We start from the raw sequence: 21645 nt of genomic DNA on the forward strand, positions 1-21645 counted from the left end.
GGACCTACTGCTCTCCAACACTCACTCTTTCCAATGAAACTGCCACCAACAGAGGCATCGAGGTGACCGTCCATATCACATTCCCCTGGGAACGAATTCAGTGGCAGGTGACCTAAGCACCTCCAATCCAAACTTAGAATACAACACAAACATTTATACAGGTCTAAAACATTTCCAAAATAAAAATGATCACTTCTTCAACTCACAAGCACATGATGATACCATCATACATGAAATATAATATTTAACAAACTCTTTATGTTTCAACCTAATTTTAATGTACAAATTAATTTAAAAGACAAACTATTAGAACACTAAATACTTTTACGTAGTAAACTTTTTTTCTTAATTTATTTATTTTTGGCTGCGTTGGGTCTTTGTTGCTGAGCGCAGGCTTTCTCTAGTTGCAGTGAGCAGGGTCTACTCTTCATTGCGGTGCATGGACTTCTCACTGCGGTGACTTCTCTTGTTGTGGAGCACAGGCTATAGGCACGCAGGCTGCAGTAGTTGGGACTCGGCGGCTCTAGAGTGCAGGCTCAGTAGTTGTGGCGCACGGGCTTAGATGCTCCGCGGCACGTGGGATCTTCCCAGACCAGGGTTCGAACCCGTGTTCCTTGCACTGGCAGGCAGATTCTTAACCACTGCACCACCGGGAAAGCCCCTTACATAGTAAACTTTTAAGTGTGACTTTTACAGCTACATTATGATCATCATGACTAACATTGTTAACAAAATAATGTTTCAATACAAACACAAAATATGACTATAAAATATAATTAATTTTCTGGCAAACAACAAAGGCACAGGCACAGGAGGAATGTATTGTTACTTTTTCATATGCAACAGTTATTTTCAAATCCAAAACACAATCGGTTGAGATGAATATATGTATAAGCTCCATGTCAATATAAAATTTAAAACTACCTCATTGAGAAAAAAATTAACATTTAATTTTGTGTGGCATTAAATCCAAAAATAAAATATATGGAAATAAAGGGGAGAAACTCATAATTTTCACATTACTATAAGAAAATTAAAGAAAGTATAGCCGATTCCATCATGACAGCGTTATGTACTGAAGAAATCCTCAGTCAGAAAATTCAGATTTGAATTTTGACTCCTTAGTATCTGCGATTCCTCAAATTTAAGTAAGTCTCATCTTTCATTAAGTCTGTTTCCTCATCTATAAAATGCTGTCAAAGTAATAATCTGATTCATCCAACTGAATGATTACACAGGAAAATCAGAAGACAGGAAAAGTTGGCATGGGGGGAGGGGTGGTGGTGGTGAGCAGACAGTGGCAAATAAATAAATATAAAGTTGGTGAAGACTGTTCCAAACATTTTCACTAAGTGACAAAGCTACAAGCTGTTCTCTACTTTGGATCTTTCACGAATAGCTTTTAAAAATGACATTTTAAGAAAATTACTAGAGCTAACAATAAAAGTTTTCATTATAACCTGAAAACATGAAATTTGCAATTGAAAACTTTGTTACAGTCCAAACCCAAGAAAACATTCATATCAAAATCACAAGTGAGGACAATGTTAACTTGTTTATTTGATCTCAATGGCACTGCTAACGTAGGAGCATCCCACAAAGACCAAGAGTCAATCGGACCCATTGTTCAAGGCTGCTGGATATAACCAGGAGTTAACTGTGGCTCAGAAACCGTGCTGGCTCACAGTTCATGAGTCAAAAACAATAAACCAAAAGCTCTAACAACCCAGACTGCCTATCCAGGTTATTCACCAGGCTTGGCACTCAATGACTTTTAGCCAAGGCCAAAAATTGATTTTAACATCAAAGGATAAAGATTTATGACCAGTGAGCATATTCAAACCCTAAAGGTGTAACAAGACCTTGTGGTACAGTGGCAGGATTGCTGGAGTAAGTACATACCATTTGGAAGCCAGATTCATTTCAACTTGAGACTGCTAAGTGTATGTTTAAGTAAGTCTTACTCAGACCATAAAAAATACAGAAAATTAAAGTCTTTTTGGAACAAGGCAGGATATGCATGTATGCATACTAAAGTAAATAGAAATGTGTTACTCAAAGACTTGAAGCTGACTTTTGTCTTTACCCTTCATTTCCCATTAGGTAATATCCTAATATGACTAATGGTAAGAAAAACTGATAAACCGAAAAACCAAAATATTTGGTCTACCTTTTCTTTTTACTATTGTGACTCTAGGAATCTAGAGAAGAGTGATACATAGAGCAATCTATTCTGGGCACCTCAGGACTGCCCTAGCCTCAACTTGCTATTAGCAATTGCTGTGTGAGGCCTACAGATGTCCGCAGACTAGGAACACAAACCTCCTTGCTAAAAGAAAAACTAAAAGCCTTCCTAGAATGATTTTTTTTTTTTTTTGCGGTATGCGGGCCTCTCACTGTTGTGGCCTCTCCCATTACGGAGCACAGGCTTCGGACGCGCAGGCTCAGCAGCCATGGCTCACGGGCCCAGCTGCTCCACGGCATATGGGATCTTCCCGGACCGGGGCACGAACCCGTGTCCCCTGCATCGGCAGGTGGACTCTCAACCACTGTGCCACGAGGGAAGTCCCCTAGAATGATTTTAAAACCAAACTACCACACAGCTAAAAAAAATCCCTGACCTAAATGAAAAATATAAACTATCACTCCAGTCTATTTCCCAGAAGCATCTACACTGTGACAATAAATAACTATTGTTCAAAATGCTTTAGCTCAAGTACCTATTTTAATAAATTTCTATGTTCTCTGGGATTTTAAAGCCTTGGAGAGGATATGGACATTTACTTAACAAAAATCCTGTTGCCTGTTACTTTATCACAGTAGTATACAGAAGACCATGAAAAGGAATTAATATTTAGTTCATTTTAGAGAAGTAACATTTAAAAACAAAAAGTTTCTTCCAGATAAAATATGCTCTCTTGCTCATTCTTGTGTTATTCTAGTTGTCTTTTATACAATTTATGGGAGAGTGAGTGCTGAATTACCCAAAAGGAAGAAGGTGAAGCACATGTTGAGGAGGAAAAAAAAAAAAACCTTCCGCTACCCTCTTAGATTCAGTGAATGGGATCTGCAACTCAAACTGATAAAAGACAGATTAATAGGAGAAAAAAGTTTATTTACCCACAGAATGAGAATACATGCTGAAAAACTCACTGATGAGTAACTCAAAAAGATGGATAGAATTTGGGGCTTATATATCATCTTAACAAAAGGTGATAAAGTATGAAAAGGCTAAACAAAGGAAAGGGGGTTTGGGGCTTCTGGGTGGGGAGGAAGGAGTTGTGAGAGGGTGACTAGGAGATATATAGTAAATAAGGATTGTTCAGTAAGGTTTGTTATGCAGATAAGAGTCATTCTCCTCTTCCAGGTAGGGGAAAAGGAAATGCTTTTATAAATGGAAATTTATGTACTGCTTTTAGACAGAAAGTAAGAACGCAGAGAGCTGACCGCCTTTAGCTCAAAACAATCTTTCTGCCAGAGTGGCATATTTTGGGGCGACTTATACTCTCCCCTATGCTCCCCTTCAACAGTAAAACAGGGGTACCAAAAAATAAGAATACTTCTCTCTTTAAGATTGATACTTTATTTCCTTTTTAAAGCCACGGGTAACAGTGAGAATTGTGCTGGACTTCTTCTCTTTAGTTTGCATTTCAGTATTGTCATATTTCATTTTTCAGGGAGAGAACAGAGGCAGCGCTTTCGGCTTTTAAAAGACGTAATCAGGCCCTGGAGGGTCATCTATCTCTGTACTCTCACTCTGTGTCTTTAAATATATTTACCAAAAATACCATACATAGTTTCAAAATATTAATGCAAGTCGTAACAACTATGAATTATTACTGCAAAGGACATACAGCTAGAACCAAACTGTTTGAGTAGAAATTTTTAAGCTCAAAGTACCACACCACAGTCATCTTCTGGTCAACTCTTTAAAACCAAGCAAACAACATTCTTTTAAAAACTCATCTACCCTTAAAGTAGAAGGATATTACTCTGCCTAAACAAAGGAAAAAAGTCATGTAGAAAGACATGCTGGCTAACTGCCGCCCTCTGGCTGGCAAGATGCCACCTTCAGTTGGAAAAGCGTTTAACCAAAACACTCATTTACAAATGTCTCTATCTGCAATCCATTTTAATGCTATATACATCTATAACTTAAGTAGAAAATAACTTTTAGGAAGAAAATGAGGAACAAAGTCATAAATTTCTCAGAATTAGAACTAAAACACTATCACAGGAACATTTATGTAAAAGAAAATAATACCAAGAAGGGAAAGATGTAGTTACAATACTGAAAAAAGAAATGTTTGGACACAAACGCCGTGATTATGGAAATGCAAATGTACATTTATGGTCAGGTATCAAATCATCACACCATCCTAGTTCTGAAAAAGGAATACAATCCTTTCCCTCTCTGCTTACTGGAGAGAAAGATCTGAATATCAGGCAGGTGCAACTCAACAAGGCCTGGAAACACAAAGGCCTCAGCTCAAAAGGAGGTTTTAGTGTAAGGGCTGGAATGTATAATGTAGAAGGGATCACTGAACTATTTTGGAGGAAGACTTAACCGTGACTTCCCCAGTAGAGAAAAGGGAGGGTCAACTAAAGCAATTAATTTTAGTGCTACTTTAGTAGTCTTACTACTGAAAAATTTAGAAGTAGAAATGCCATTCCATCTGCCATGGTGGATACAAAGAGGCTTTTCTTCATGCAAGAAAGCCTTATTGTTATATATAAAAAAAAATTCCATGATCTTTTAAAAAGGATAAACAAATGATAAACCAAAACCAAGCATATAGAATCAAACAATTTCCAATGTGTAATAAGTAAATAGTTTACTTTATTTTTTGGTTGTGTTGGGTTTTTGTTGCTGCACACGGGCTTTCTCTAGTTGCAGTGAGCGAAGGCTACTCTTCGTTGTGGTTCGCGGGCTTCTCACTGTGGTGGCTTCTCTTGTTGCGGAGCACGGGCTCTAGGCACGCAGGCTCAGTGGTTGTGGCTTGCAGGCTTTAGAGCTCAGGCTCAGTAGTTGTGGCGCACGGGCTTAGTTGCTCCGCGGCATGTGGGATCTTTCCGGACCAGGGATCGAACCTGTGTCCGCTGCACTAGGAGGCAGATTCTTACCACCGCGCCACTAGGGAAGTCCCAGTAAATAGTTTACTTTAGAACTTAGTCTGTTAAGTTGGTGACCTAGGACTCCTACAAATACGAACAAGGATAGACAGGTGAGAAAAGCCTCCTACCCCCTTGCAGCACTCACAGGCAGTGCCATCCACGGGGCAACAGACTGTGATTTTTTATTCTCTCCTGTTGTTTCAAAGTATTATTTAAATTTTACTTTTTACTTTTACACTTAAAAAGACTCCTTGAGGGGGCTTCCCTGGTGGCGCAGTGGTTAAGAGTCTGCCTGCCGATGCAGGGGACATGGGCTCGTGCCCCAGTTCGGGAAGATCCCACATGCCGCGGAGCGGCTGGGCCCGTGAGCCATGGCCACTGAGCCTGCGCGTCCGGAGCCTGTGCTCCGCAACGGGAGAGGCCACAACAGTGATAGGCCCGCGTATCGCAAAAAAAAAAAGACTCCTTGAGAAAAAGTATCAAAGATATACCTGTATGATGCCACAACACAGTGTCTTGCAGAAGTCTTTAATATCAGTAAACATGAGGCAATACAGAATCCAGATGAATTTATATTCAAAGTGATTGTATAAGTGGTAAGACTATGAGATTTTTTCTACATTTCTAAATTTCCTACATTTAACTATAAATATATATTAAGTATAAATTTATTTAAGCATAAATACATACTTCATTTTTTATAATCATGATAATAATTTAACAATGAAGTGGTATATACCATGGTGATTAAGAGTATGAGCCAACTGCCTGGACTTAAATGACCACTCCTAAAATTTAAATTACTTACTATCCCTAACCATCATCTACAAAAACAGAATATAGTAAGAATATGCACCTCAGGACTTCCTGGTGGTCCAGTGGTTAAGACTCTGTGCTCCCAATGCAGGGGGCCAGGGGGTTCCCCTGGTCAGGGAATTACATTCCACATGCTGCAACTAAGAGCCCGCATGCTGCAGCTAAAGATCCTACGTGCCGCAACTAAAGATCCCGAGTGCTGCAACTGTAAGATCTCGCATGCCGCAACTAAGACCTGGTGCAGCCAAATTAATAAATATTAAAAGAAAAAAGAAAAAACCAAAGAAAGAATACCCACTTCAAAATTGTTGTGAGGATGACACAAGATAATACAAGCAAAAGTGCATGGCAAAGTAGAAGGCCTTAATACCTATTAGCCAACAGCTTCACTACTAAAGTCGTGGGCTTATCACCTGAATATGTCCCAATGTTACAAGTTTGGGGTTAGAGTTTTTGCTGCGCAACCTGGAGGTCATAACACTTTATATACTGTTTTCATAAAAAATTAATTCTGCATCAAGGGGAATTAAAAAATACACAGGAAAGAAGCCCTGTCCTTTCACCATCAACCAGCTGTGAAAAAGACTGCAACGGCACCTCAACACTCCTTCTGCTCCCCTCCTGAGCACGCACAGGGCTATGTTCTCACACGGCTCTGGAAAACCCATTCTGGGGCATGCTGGCTGCTTCCACATGTAAAACGTTCATACAGTTTGTATGGAAAGTACTGTATTACTAGAACTTCTATTCAAGAGCAATCAACAGGGGTGGTTACCTTAAGGGATGGTGGACATGTACAGACTTCTAATTGTATGGACTTTAATCTTCATTCTGATGGCCAACAAAAAGGCTACAATGCAAGCCAAAGAGTATTCTTTTTTTTTTTTTTTTTTTTTTTGCGGTACGCGGGCCTCTCACTGTTGTGGCCTCTCCCGTTGCGGAGCACAGGCTCCGGACGCGCAGGCTCAGCGGCCATGGCTCACGGGCCCAGTTGCTCCCCGGCATGCGGGATCTTCCTGGACCGGGGCACGAACCCATGTCCCCTGCATTGGCAGGCAGACTCCCAACCACTGCGCCACCAGGGAAGCCCTACTGTTCTATTTTTGAACAGCATTTCTATGACAATATTTCTACTTACAATAACTACACATAATGTAATAGAAATTTCACTCCAAAGAACTCTTATTTGGGAATCTCTCCATTAATAAAAACAGTAACAGCAATAGTAGAAGCAGTGTATACTAAGTACTTACTGAATACCAGACACTGTTGTAAACATTTTACATGCAGTACTTTAGTTTTTGCAACAACGCTTTGAGGTAGATACTTTTAGGGTTCCCAGGTACAACTGAGGGAACAGAAGCACAGAGAGGGAAAGTGGTGAATCTCATGACTGAAACCCAGACAGTATCTCTTCCCTTAAACTGTCAGACTAATCTCAGTTTAGTGGCTGGTACCACTGACTACTTCCTACTGGCAGGACCACATCTGTGGTGCCTAAAGCACCTGACACCTACACCTTGAATGCATCACAGGGCAGAAAGGTGTAATCATGAGCATCTGCTTATTCAACTAATAGATTCTTTTCCTACAGAGAGCTATGAGATGATCTTAGCCCTTCCTTTATTCAATCTGCATAGGAGCTTATTAAGAGGATACTGTCAGGCACAGTACTCCCAATATTCACTCATCTTTATCTGAAAAGGAGTTTCAAAATTAACCTAAGTACTTATAACTTCATCAAAAATAAACAGGTGGAATTTCTCCCTCCCTAACCCGTTCATCCTAGTTGAAGCTCTCACTATTTCTTCCCCCGCCAGAATCCCTGCCCCTGATGTCTCACACCTCTCTAACCCTCAACCCACACTGCTGCAGTCAAGTTTCAAAAACAGCAAACTGATCCCACTACTGCCCTGCTTAAAGCCCTTCAGCACTGCCCCATTTCCTACGGCCACAGTACTTTGCTTTGGGGTTTGTGACCAGTCTCTTATAAAAATATAATGGGAATTATGGGCCACATGTCTCCCCAAAAGGCGCACACAAATTTTGCATACAGTCACACCAAGAAAACAATTTATTTAATGCCTTAAAATTCCAAACATAAGTAACAAAATTCCATCTCTAATTTCATAGAGAAATTAAAGGTTTCTCCAGGCAGGTCCACAACTATTTCCTGAAGGTTAGCAAAGTTTATTTTAACCAAAAAGCCATACATCAACATACAGATTATATATCCAAAAATATTTTAAGGAATTTAGGAACTTCAGAATGATAAACTTTCCCAGTAACTAAACATTTCATTTTATTCAAGCTTGTGCCATTAGCACAGTCATTCTGCTAATGTTCTTGGAAATTCAATTCATCAGCGCTTTGTATATGTTTTAGTTGTATATGTATGTATCAAAGTTTTTTAGGCTGTATCCTTAACCAGTCTCGTAGAAATATAAAATTGCAGAAACATGCCAGAAGCCAAAACCTCAAACTGTCTGCTGTCCACCTTCTACCAAAAGGCCAATCAGAGACAGATGTAGAGAGAACGGGGCGAGGCAGCACGCAGTCCATCCTTCCACTAAATCGGGGTTCTAATCCCAGGTGTCTCAAGGGGATAGCAGGCCTCCTGTAAGATGAGTGGGGTGGGAACAGCCATCACAAAAGAATGCTGACACACGGTGGCCAGAGAGTCTCATTTTTTCAGAATACAGAAATAAGGAATTTTGGGCTTCCCTGGTGGCGCAGTGGTTGAGAGTCCGCCTGCCGATGCAGGGGACATGGGTTCGTGCCCCAGTCCGGGAAGATCCCACATGCCGTGCAGCGGCTGGGCCCGTGAGCCATGGCCGCTGAGCCTGCGCGTCCGGAGCCTGTGCTCCGCAACGGGATAGGCCAAAGCAGTGAGAGGCCCGCGTACCGCAAAAAAAAAAAAAGAAAGAAGGAATTTTATGTGAAACGTTCCAAGTTTCCAAGCATCATGAGGCACACAAACACATCCACAGGTGTGATCCGACCCACATGCACCATTTTGCACCTCATGATAGTGTAGGTCTTATTTATTCACTTAACAGACAGGTATGGCACCATGGTGCCAACACTGCACCACCCTTTCTTTGCTAGGCATGGGGACAAACAATGAAGAAGTCTCAGTCTACGTCCTCAACCAGTGGAGGAGAAAAGCACACAGACATACATAATGCCATAAACACTGTGGTCAGTGTAATTACAGAACAGGTAGAGGCCAGGAAGCAGTGAGAAAAGAATCCTGAATCAGCAGAGAAAGAGTGAAAGAGGTCAGGGCAGTCTTCTCCCGAGGGGACATTTGGCTAGTAGGACTGAGCCAAACAGCAAAAAAGTAGAGAGGCCAGGCTGCAGCTTTACATTTCTGATATAAAGAAATGTAAAGTGTGAGGCTAGGGAGGTGAGGCTGGAAGGTGCCCTGCTGGGTCCATGACCCGGATAGGACTGTGGGGGGGGATGCCAGCTGAATCACCTGAAGTTCAGGGCAGAGGGATGGACTGAACACAAACACAGAAAGCAGATCAAACCCTGAGGACGGATCATGTATCAACGTAGAGAAAGTGTATCAGCAAGTCTGAAAAATGCACTCAGAATTTTAATAATGTAGTAAAATTTTCTCCTTACTAAAGTAATGCATGTTAAACGGAAAAAACAGAAACCATCACATAAAAGAAGAAAATTTTACATCACCCATAATCCTACACCAACTGCTATGCATTTTCTTGCCATCTAGAAATATCCAATGACATTCTTCTGCCCAGTCTTTAATCTACTTATTTTTCCCTTGATTCTCATTTTTATCTGCTTAGACTTCTGTTTTGTCACATCCATTATAAGCTTCCTCAAACCTTTTGAGGAATGAAATGGAGCATAAAAAAACTAAGTTATGTCTCAGTTTAGAAAGCCAAACCCACCTTGCCACAAATAAGCAATATTTATGTCAACTGCTTCAGCCTTTTCACATAGCACAGGCCAAGAAGAGAGATATCTTTTATTCTTTTCCATCAGAGAACCCATGCACTAGGAGAGGCTTGGCTCTGCACATAGTATGACCCTGCTTAACTGCCTTAGTTGACAAAAAAAACTTCAACAGAGGGCTTCCCTGGTGGCGCAGTGGTTGGGAGTCCACCTGCCGATGCAGGGGACACGGGTTCGTGCCCCGGTCCAGGGGGATCCCACATGCCGCGGAGCGGCTGGGCCCGAGAGCCATGGCCGCTGAGCCTGCGCGTCCGGAGCCTGTGCTCCACAGCAGGAGAGGCCACAACAGTGAGAGGCCCGCATACCGCCAAAAAAAAAAAAAAAAAAAACTTCAACAGAAGTGAAGAGCTTTTTTGTGCATCAAAGAACATTATCAAGAGAGTGAAAAGACAATCTATAGAATGGGAAAAAATATTTGCAAATCATATATCTGATAAGGGTCTACTGCCCCAAATATATAAAGAACTCCTACAACTCAACAAAAAGACAACCCAATTAAAAGATGAGCAACAGACATTTCTGAAAAAAAGATAGAAATACGGCCAATGAGCATATTAAAAGAAGTTTAACATCACTAGTCATTAGGATAATGCAAATAAAAACTACAAATACTCCTTCACACCTATTAAGCTATCATCAAAAATATGGAAAATACATGTTATAAAACAGCGGTCCCCAACCTTTTTGGCACCAGGGACCGGTTTCGTGGAAGACAGTTTCTCCACGACCGGGGCCAGGGGAGCGGGGGTGGTTCCAGTGGTAATGCCAGCAATGGGGGAGCAGCAGATGCAGCTTCGCTCGCTCACCTGCTGCTCACCTCCTGCTGTGTGGTCCGGTTCCTCGCCCACGGCCCAGTACCGGTCCCCGGCCGGCGGGTTGGGGACCCCTGTTATAAAAGATGTGGAGACACTGGAACTCTTGTATATGGCTGGTGGGAATGTAAAATGGTTTAGTCACTGTGAAAAGCGGTGTGGCCATTCCTCAAAAAGTTAAACACAGAATTCTCCCATGACCCAGAAATTCCATTCCATTCCTATATTCCATTCCATATACCCTCAAAGACCTCACAAGAGCTACTCAAACAAATCTTTGTACATACACGAATGTTCACAGTAGCACTATTCTCAACAGCCAACAAGTGGAAACAACCCAAGTGTGCATCAACAGATGAATAAACAAACTGTGGTGTGTATATATGCAGTGGAATATTATTCAGCCGTAAAAAGGAATGAAGTCTGACACATGCTACAAATGGAACCTTGAGGACCTTTTGCTAAGTGAAATAAGTCAGTCACAAAAAGTCAAATACTGTATGATTCTACCTACGTCAGGTAATTTGATTTGTTTCAAATTCATAGAAACAAAAAGTAGAAGGGTGGCTGCCAGAGACTGTGGGAAGAGGGGAATGAGGAATTGTTGTTTAATGGGTACAGAATTTCAGTTTTGCAACATGAAGAGTTCTGGAGACTGGTTACAGAAGAAAGTGAACGTATTTAACTGCACACTTAAAAATGGTTAAGATGACAAATCTTATGTGTATTTTGCCAATTTTTAAAAAAAATTTTTAAAGGAATGAAGTACTGATACATGCTACAAAGTGGGTAAACCTTAAAAACATTATCCTAAGTCAAAGAAGCCAGACACAAAGGTCACACATTGTATGCAATGTCCAAAACAGGCAAATCCACAGAGACAGACCGCAGACTGGTGGCTGCCAGAAGCTGAGGGGAGCAACCGCTAATGGGTGTGGGTTTCTTTACGGGGTGATGAAAATGTGCTGGGATTAGATCACAGCGATGCTGGCCCAACTGTGTGAGATCCTAAAAGCCATGAATTTTACAGTATGTGAATTATACCTAAATAAAAAAAGTGGGTTGGTTGGTTTGTTTTTTTAATGTAAGAAGCTGTTCTTGTGAATCTCGATGCCATATAAGACAATGAAATCAAAGCTCTACTGGTCAAATGATATTACCAGACATTTCCACCTCTGTGAGTAACTGGCAGGTATCAGTTTTCTTAACACATAGTCTTTACCTTTTACTAAAGGAAACAGCAAAATGAGGTGGTGTGGAAGCAGCTTTGCTGCATGTGCACCCTGGCGCTCCCTGACACTCCCGGGGACTACGTGTGTGTGCGTGTGTCCACGCACCTGGGATCCACCCTCACTGCCCACACAGCTGCTCTACTTTGCCTCGTCCAACACCACAGACCTACCTCACCGCTGCGCCTCATCTCTGCTATGTTCTTCCACCCTGCTGTCAACTTTCCTTTTATATCTCTGCAGCCAGGGCCCTATATATCAGGGCCCAGATACAATCTCTGCCTTTTTATTTCCAATGGTGCTTGTTCTCAGGAGTTGCTCTAGTTACTGACAAGTTTTATGACCTGTGATACTAGAAGAAGGGGTTACAAAAGAAAGAAAAAACAAAGGAGGCAGTGAAAGAAAGACAAGGAAGGGATAGGAAGAAGAAACTGTTTCAAGTCACCACAAAAATAGAATCAAAGTCCAAAGATTAGGGGACACTCTGTTCAGCCAGCCAAAACAAAGCAAGAGTACTCTAAGTGACTAAGGAATATAAAAGGCCAGCTACTGGGTGTCAGAGTCAGGCAGCTCAAAGAGAAGCAACAAGAAACAGAAAAAAGGGGGAAGCAAAAAAAGGCCTGGGGAAAGGCAACCCTCAAGGAAGCAAGTTCTCACGGTCAGAACAAATTCTACCCTGTGCCTACACCAGGGGACTTAGTCACAATGACAACTCAGCAGAGGCAGAGTATCACCCAAGACAAGCGGGAGTCAGGAAGAAAAATTTCAAGTGGTAGAGAAGCACACAGGGTAGTTCAGAGAGCTTCGAATCACTGAAAATGTAACATTCTGATGTTCCAAGGAGGACTACTTGTGTTACTCTAGACAAGTCGAAGCCTTGCTGCAGCTACGCCACTGGGACTATCAAAGCACCTTATATTTGTATGGTCCTTTCCAGTTTGCAAAGTATGTCTAATGTGCTCCTCACAATTACTCCAGGCAAAAGAGAATATCACCACCTTCAACTTCCAGATGGAAGGTCTTCTGACTGTACTAACCTCTCCATTACGTAATACTGTGTGACTCATCCTCTGACTGATGTCAGAGGAAGTATGCAGAGTAGGTCCACAAACTATGAATAAATAGAAAAAAAAAAAAAAACTGGAGTGGAAGGCAGGAGAAACCAATGAAGAATGAACGTGGAGAGTATAAACAAAGAGCTTACGCTCTAAAAAATATGTAATATCTGCTATATACAAAAGAATATGTGTGTGTATATATATACACACACACAAACACACACACATACATATGCAAGTTAAACAGCACAATCGTAAAGCTAAAAATACTGGACCCCCAATATAAGAACTAAAACATTATTACTACTGTAAAAGGTATCCATCAGATTATCCTTGCCAAGACAATGAAGGGAGGGAGAGTAATAACTGTGGGACCAGACAGGAAGGAAAGAAGGTCTTGAGTTTTGTTTTTCTTTTAAATGAGGAAAGTATGAACAGAAAAAAAAGACAGTGAAAAGGGAAAGACTAAAGGTGTGAACTTCATCATCTACTGTAGCATGGTTAAAGTAATTTCCTTAAAATAGTTATTGAGCTCTTGACCATCCATTCAGGTATATCCATGATACTGATGATGATCTTACTATGTCTCTCTATCTTGGAGAGTGAAATCCTCATTAGAAGTAGCATGGACCCAGGTTCCAGACCGTGAATTATGGTATGGATTTTTAAAAGCTCAATGAGCAATGCTTCCACCAAAATGATAACTTGTCCAAATTTGTAATAGAGGTATTTTTCTTTCCCAAAAGAAGGTAGTACCTTGCCCCTCTCCATGCCCCCAGTAAAATTCTAACAACCATCACCTCAGGGAAGAATGCCAGAGAAGGTGCTTCTTCAAAGACCACAAAGCTTAGATTGAAAATTTGGGGCCTCTTACTTCAGAGCCAAGAGATTTCTTTCCTGCAGGTTTCACTGTAGGATAGGTTGAGATTTTAACCACAGAATTACTTTTATCATATGTAATTAGAGGAATTAGAAGTACACAGTCTCCCAAATCTTCATAAACTTAATTCCACCTTAAAGCTTTAAACACACAATCCTGAGCTCCATTTTCAACTGCTCTTTTAGGAGATGGTTCCTTCTCTACCCACAAAGTCATGTAACACAGCTCTACTCAATGACTCCATGCTTTGTTTGGGGGCCATAAAAGGCAAGATTTTTATCTTACAGACTCCAGGTACACAACAGCTAAAAACTATTCTGTTCACTGATGTCTAAACTAGTACATTCACTCACTATCATATCACCCTGTTTCATATTCTCAGAGCATTTACCTGAAATTAATTATTCATGGTCACTACTATATCCCTGGCATGTATTTGTTGTGCTGATCAATAACAAGTTAACTCTATTCCCCAGGAGTCTTCAGTGAGCCTCCCCTCTCTTCTAGACATCTCAGAATACGTGGCTCAATTCTACAGAGTGCATGTGGGTTCTGAAAGCAAGAGCTGAGGTCAGAACAGATGAACTCAGCCCTGTCACTTAAGAGCTGTGCTGAAGGAGCTCCTGCTGCCCATAGATGGAACAATTTATGCATCAATAAATATAATAATACACAAACATGTTTAAATCCGTAATTAATTCTTTTAGTCCTTTTGGAAGAAGCTAGTAAAATCAACTATTTCAAAAACGTTAAATAAAATTAGAGAATCAAGCATGTATACTAACTTGCCTATATGAACTGCACCTGATGTATCCAAACAGTTGAAATGGGGACCCTTTTCTATAAAATATTCCAGGAAAATAAAGAAAGAATGACAAAGTTACAACATCAGCATTTTGGAACACCTAATGAATTAATGGATGTGGCAATGGTCATCAGTGGCTGATAACATCACAAAAGAAGAGATAATCAGATATTACACGCCTTGAAAATTTTTAAAATTAAAACTTTTTGCCAAAAATTAATAATTTTTTCTAAACCTGAGTAAAAAAACGGCAACAGACATGACAGGGATTGTGGGCATGGGGAGGCACAGAGTAGTGAGTCATAAGAATACGTGTTTCTTGAACTCTTATTTTTTTATATAAATTTATTTATTTGTTTATTTTTGGCTGTGTTGGGTCTTCGTGGCTGCGCCCAGGCTTTCTCTAGTTGCAGCGAGCGGGGGCTACTCTTTGTTGCGGTGTGCGGGCTTTTCATTGCGGCGGCTTCTCTTGTTGTGCAGCACAGGCTCTAGGTGTGCAGGCTCAGCAGTTGTGGCACGCGGGCTCAGTAGTTGCAGCACGTGGGCTCAGTAGTTGTGGCTTGTGGGCTCTAGAGCACAGGCTCAGTAGTTGTGGCCCACCGGCGTAGTTGCACTGCGGCATGTGGGATCTTCCTGGACCAGGGTTTGAACCCGTGTCCCCTGCATTGGCAGGCGGATTCTTAACCACTGTGCCACCAGGGAAGTCTGAACTCTTACTTTTTAAAAGAGAAAAAACATCCAAATAGAAAGACAAAGTAAAAATACAGGGACTTACAAATAAAAAAAGAGAAACCACTAATAAATATAAAGAAGGAAAGTTTGACCTCATTTATAATCAAAGAAATGCAGATTTAAATAATGGCTTATTTGTTTCAATGGCATTGTCCAGAACTCAAGAATTTAATTGTATGACTTGACTTGTGAAAGTATAAGCTAGCAAGATGTTCCAAAGATCAATATGGAAACATGTTTCAAGATATATTTTTTAAATGATCCACTAACTTGAAATCTAGAAGTTTATGTTCCAGAAATGTTATGCTCATTACAGCATTAAATAAAATAGCGGGGGGGGGACACACATCATAAATGTCCAACAATAGGAACAATTAATAAACTGTTCAACTTTAGTAAAATTTCATTAAATAATCATTCTCACAAAGAATATTTAGAAAAAATACGCTTTAGAATATATTGTAAGACTCATAACAAAATGGCGTGACGGGTATATTAATTTTCTAATAAAGAAACAATTTATAAAGGAGACTAGAAAGATCAATACCAAAATATAATTAATCCCTATATACTGAAGTTAAGTATTTTTTTTTCCCTTTTACACTCCTTTGTAAGTCCAATTTTTTTTTTTTTTGCAATGAACACGTATTATTTTCACATCTGGGAAAATAACACACCACACACACATACCATTAGCTAAAATGACTAAAAGGATTTTAATAACACTAACTCTACTATAAACTAGTTTCAGACCCTGGGCAATTCATTTAAGTTCTAGGGGCCTGCTTCTTCAGAGATAAAATTCAGAAACTTAACTAGGTGAATGGTTTTTCAACTGTGAAATCATGCATGTCAAGTGTTTCACTACTTGGCCCAGAATGAACACTCAGTACATGTAATGCTGTCTATTACTATTAACCAAGGGCTCTCAGCAGTGGCAAACAGAACCTGCCAAGCAAGTCTGAGAATTCCAGACCCACGACTCTCATTTCAATCATTTGCCTTTTATGCTTTAAAAATTAGACTCCTGGATACGATTTCAATTCAAGAAAAGGTTTTACTGTTCTAAAACCTGACCAGATGATCCTTACAGTTTCTTGCAGTATTATGTCATTCTAAATATTACACAACTGTATTCTCATCCCTACAGAAAGCCTAGAAATATTCTTGATGAACACACAAATAAAAATCCAGTTTAACTGTATTTGGCATGATTTTAATATACTGTACCGTACTGTAATTCTGAGATTCTTTGATCATTTTCCTCCAACCTGTGTTCAAATTACAGACATTAGTTACTAAAACGTGTCTGAAATTACTTCCTAGTTGATATCCTGTAACTCCCAGCCTTTTTACACAGAGCAAACTGGTGTACGCTAAATAAAAAGGTATCTTTTAGGTAATCTTTAAAAGTGTGTCTCTTAACTTGACAGGAAAGCATTCTTTAAGCAGTGGAAACTACCTCTCAAATAACTATTCAGAAAGGACTGGAAAGCAGCATTAACTTGAGTAGTCTATCTGCTACTCAATCGAGACACTCTCAAGGACTAGGTAAAACACAATTATTTATTCACTTGTACAACGTTCCCTCCGTGTTAAGTCAGTCCTTCAGTACAAACTAGTACAAATAACTCTAAAAACCAGACAGCCCACCAGAGAAACTATGTTTCTGACTTCTCGTTTTGACAATATTTTATTCCTTGACCTTATTCCAATTTTACAAATGAGATCAAAGATCAAGTAAATATCAGTTGTTTCCATGGGCATCTTTCTAATTAAGATCTCTATTATTCTTAATATCAAAATGTTAATGATGAGATACAAGGATAGGGCAACAGTTAACCTGACCTTTGGATTAGACTTCCTCATTCCAGGATCCATTACATCCATTTGGAGACACGTTTGGCTCACGGAAGAGCATATGGACTTTGATTTCACCCAGGGTTTAGTTCCAGCCCATTGGCCACTATTTACTAGTTCTATGACATTAGGCAAGCTATTTAACCTCTCAGGATCTGGTTACCTAATACTCAAATAAGGGAAAACAATAGAATTACAGGGCAGTCAAGAGTCTTAAATGAGAATAAATAATAGTAAAGTCGTAAGTATTTGTTCCCTCCCCTTATCCATTATAGTTGAAAATTCGACTCGGATTTGACTCTCTCTTTTTTCTGGGGGGAGGAAGAGCTACCACAGCAATTCAATAGTGGGGGAGTCCATCCCTCCCAGCAATTCTCAAAGTACGGTTCACAAATCCGAAGAAATCCACGAGATCAAACCACTTTCATAATGATACCAAGATACTGCCTTTTTCACTGCTGACATGTGCACTGACAATGTAAAAGCAACAGCAAGTAAAAGCGGTGATACCGTAGCACCAGTCAAGGCAGTGGCCCCGAACTGCACTAGGAGTCACTGTATTCTTCACTGACAAGGACTTGCAGTTAAGGCAATGCCAGTTTCACTTAGGAGTGTTCTTAATAAAGGAGTAAAACATATTAATTTTTATTAAATCTCAACCCTGTATACATAGTCTCTTATAAAATAGGAAGCACTTGTACTGCATCAATGGATGTTTTAAGGAAAAACACTTGGCAGTTGTTTTAGATTTGAGTAGAACTAGTCCCTTTTTCCAGGGAACACCTTCCTTACTTGACTGACAGACAAGCAATGGTTATTCAAACTTGGGTACCTGGCAGACACATCCTCAAAAATGAATGAAATGAAGCTGTCGCTTTAAAGAACACAACTGACACAAGGACACAGCATGGGCTTAAGAATTTTTGCATATATTTTAGCCAAAGTAACATATTCCAACAGACTAAAGGCAGAAGTGTAAGAATCTGGCTTTTAGTAAGCCAAACATTAAAGAAATTTTTAAAATGTAAAACAATGTCATTCTAATTTTTGTTTTGAAAAACTTCTATTTCTTCATTTAAAAGTACGCTATTTGGGGCTTCCCTGGTGGCACAGTGGTTAAGAATCCGCCTGCCAATGCAGGAGACACGGGGGTTTGAGCCCTTGTCCAGGAAGATCCCACATGCCATGGAGCAACTAAGCCTGTGCGCCACAACTACTGAGCGTGCGCTCTAGAACCCCCGAGCCACAATTAATGAAGCCCGTGTGCCTAGAGCCTGTGCTCCGCTACAAGAGAAGCCACCGCAGTGAGAAGCCCGCGCACCGCAATGAAGAGTAGTCCCCGCTCGCTGCAACTAGAGAAAGCCCGTGCACAGCAACAAAGATCCAATGCAGCCAAAAATAAAAAATAAATTTAAATAAATTTTTTTAAAGTATGCTATTTATGTTAACACGGAATGGGTTTACTATTCTTTTAAATGAATTAATTTTTCTCAATTTTAATTTCTAATACAGTAACTATAATAGATATAAACCAAATCAAAAGCTCTCTGATATCAATCTTTAAGAGTCTAAAAGAGTCCTGAGAGCAAAATGTTTAAGAATAACTGTAAAGTTCCTTAATTCAAGCTATTTAAGTAATCAAAAATGTCACTTAACACTTTAGCCTTTTATATTCTTTCTGTCACATCCTTAATAAAAAGAACTTTACTAACTTTACGTTTAGTTTACCCTTCAGCTGTCAATATGCTCTAGCTTAATGAACCTTTTTATTGGAGATATGCTTCCCCATCTCTTTTGAGAACGTAAGTAAAGCTCTGACTCTAGAAAACAGAACTCGAGCACTACAGAATGCATGCAATTTCTGGGCTCAAGGATAATGTTCTTCAGGCTCTGCCACTAGACCTTGGTATAAAATCCTGGCACTGGACAGTTGTGAGGTATCAGTATTTCACATGTCCAGTTTTTAACTACTGTACTCCAAAGAGAGTCACAAATCAAACGATTGCTAGCCAATTTATAAAAGATTAATTTACATGCATGAGTCAAATTCATGTTTTAAAACAAAACCCAGGCAATATTTTCAAGTAGACCAGGAGTCAAATCTCAACTAAAATAAAACACAAATCCAAAAGAGTGAAAATGAAATGTGTCATATATAAAAGACTAATTCACAGTATTTCAAAACTGACTGAATGCCACAGTCAAGAAAAATGTTCACAGTATCACCTTTACATATCTCTAATTTCTGGGAAAATGCAACTAATATATTATTTAAAAATTCTACACATGTGAATCTAAGACAAAATTTTTCATCACTACAAACGTCCTTTTCAATATAGCAAAGAGTTACAATCAAAATAGAATTACCTACTATTAAACACTAGGCACTCAGAATACAGGGATTTAAGTACAACAGCCTCCAGGTATTTGTGGCTTTATGAAAAATTTTTAATATTCATTAGCAATATTATTAAGGTTTAAAATTACCTTCTGTCTTTTCTACATTCTTAAAAACTTTTTAAGAAACATATTAATGATTAACTTTAACAAGCTTTGGTTTTGACTTTCAACATGCACTCCCCCCCCACCACCCACCACCCACCACCCCCCACGCCACGAGGCATGTAGGATCTTAGTTCCCTGACGAGGGATGGAACCCGTGCGCTCTGGAGTGGAAGCATGGAGTCTTAACCACTGGACCACCAGGAAAGTCCCTCAATATGCACTCAAATTTAATCCAAGAAGGGGAGAAACATAAGCTGCTTTTTACACTTTTTCCAGTTTTTTCCCCCCAAATAATCAACGTCTTTTTATAGTAATCCAGTTCATCAAATCTTTACATAGTTATATATTTTTTTATTTGCAATGTTGTCTGTTGCTTGATTTTGCTGTTTAAGACAAATTATTTTTCAAAAGAGTAAAGCAACATCTATGCTTTAAAACACACACACACACACACATTCACTCTCTCTCACAATCACACAAACACCCACACACATCCCTAACAAGGTACAAGAATAAACCTTTTAAGCCAATATTCGTATTTTGCTCAGCACCTCTCTCCTTAATTCCTTAAATTCCGCCAACACAAAAATTTTGCGAACTTAATTATTTGGAAGACAAAAAGGGAGGAGCTACATATGCAAAATGTTTGTTAAACAAAACATAAAGCAAATGTATCAGTATAATTTCTTTACTGTTTCTCACTTTAAAAAGCACATTAATTACCCTGAGAATAAATTACAGAATAAACTATAAGTTTTCAGAAAAGGGAGCCAGTAAGCCCACTTCCACATTACTCATCTACAAAAGGCATACTAAATAGAGCTTATAAGAGGACTCAATGGCCAAAATAAAGTCAGAACTAATTTAACTATCTAATTTAAAATAGTTATAGTTAAAGCTAATTTTTTAATTTATTTATTTATTTATTTATATTTTTGGCTGTGTTGGGTCTTCGTTGCTGCACACGGGCTTTCTCTAGTTGCGGGGAGCGGGGGCTACTCTTCGTTGCGGTGTGCGGGCTTCTCATTGTGGTGGCTTCTCTTGTTGCAGAGCATGGGCTCTAGAGCGCAGGCTCAGTAGTGGCACACAGGCTTAGTTGCTCCGCATCATGTGGGATCTTCCCAGACCAGGGATCGAACACGTGTCCCCTGCATTGGCAGTCGGATTCTTTTTTTTTTTTTGCGGTACGAGGGCCTCTCACTGTTGTGGCCTCTCCCGTTGCTGAGCACAGGCTCCAGACGCGCAGGCTCGGCGGCCATGGCTCACGGGCCTAGCTGCTCCGCGACATGTGGGATCCTCCCGGACAGGGGCACAAACCCGTGTCCCCTGCATCGGCAGGCGGACTCTCAACCACTGTGCCACCAGGGAAGCCCCGGCAGGCGGAATCTTAAGCACTGCGCCACCAGGGAAGTAGGGAAGTCCCTAAAGCTAATTTTACTTTCAAGTGAGAAATCCCCATTTATCACCCAAAATGAGACTGTGTCCCTCCCGAAAACCTTCTCACATACAGCTCCTAGTTGGAAGTAAATTCTAGATAAGCCTATACACATACACACAGAAGTAAAAGTTTGCACCCAAGCCCATTCAATGGAGAAAGAAGTCTCTTCAATAAATGGTACCTGGGCAACTGGATATACACATTCCAAAAAAACTTAAGCTGGACTCCAACCTTACACCATAAACATAAATTAACACAAAATGGATCAACAACCTAAATATAAGAATTAAAACCATAAAACTCATAGAAGAAAACGTGGTGGGGGGGGCAGGGTAGACACTCAGGACCTTGATTCTGGCAACAGATTCTGAGATTATAAAAACAAAAGCATGTTCCAGAAAGGAAAAA

General features: G+C 40.0%; 1 protein-coding gene and 1 long non-coding RNA gene across 4 annotated transcripts in view; both read right to left on the bottom strand.

The window, feature by feature from the left end:
• The window catches only part of SRPK2 (SRSF protein kinase 2), a gene marked incomplete at its 3' end in the record, with an annotated part of 226414 nt that overhangs the window by 151773 nt on the left and 52996 nt on the right, over positions 1-21645 (bottom strand). The gene's annotated exons all lie outside the window — the stretch shown is intronic.
• Positions 15132-17341, bottom strand: LOC309827103. Its single transcript, XR_014297173.1, has 3 exons — positions 17283-17341; positions 16670-16705; positions 15132-15418 (listed from the first exon to the last, which is right to left on the bottom strand). It is a non-coding gene; the product is annotated as an uncharacterized lncRNA (long non-coding RNA).

Source organism: Grampus griseus (genome assembly GCF_964374135.1).
Source record: "Grampus griseus genome assembly, chromosome: 9".
In the NCBI taxonomy this organism is placed as follows: domain Eukaryota; kingdom Metazoa; phylum Chordata; class Mammalia; order Artiodactyla; family Delphinidae; genus Grampus; species Grampus griseus.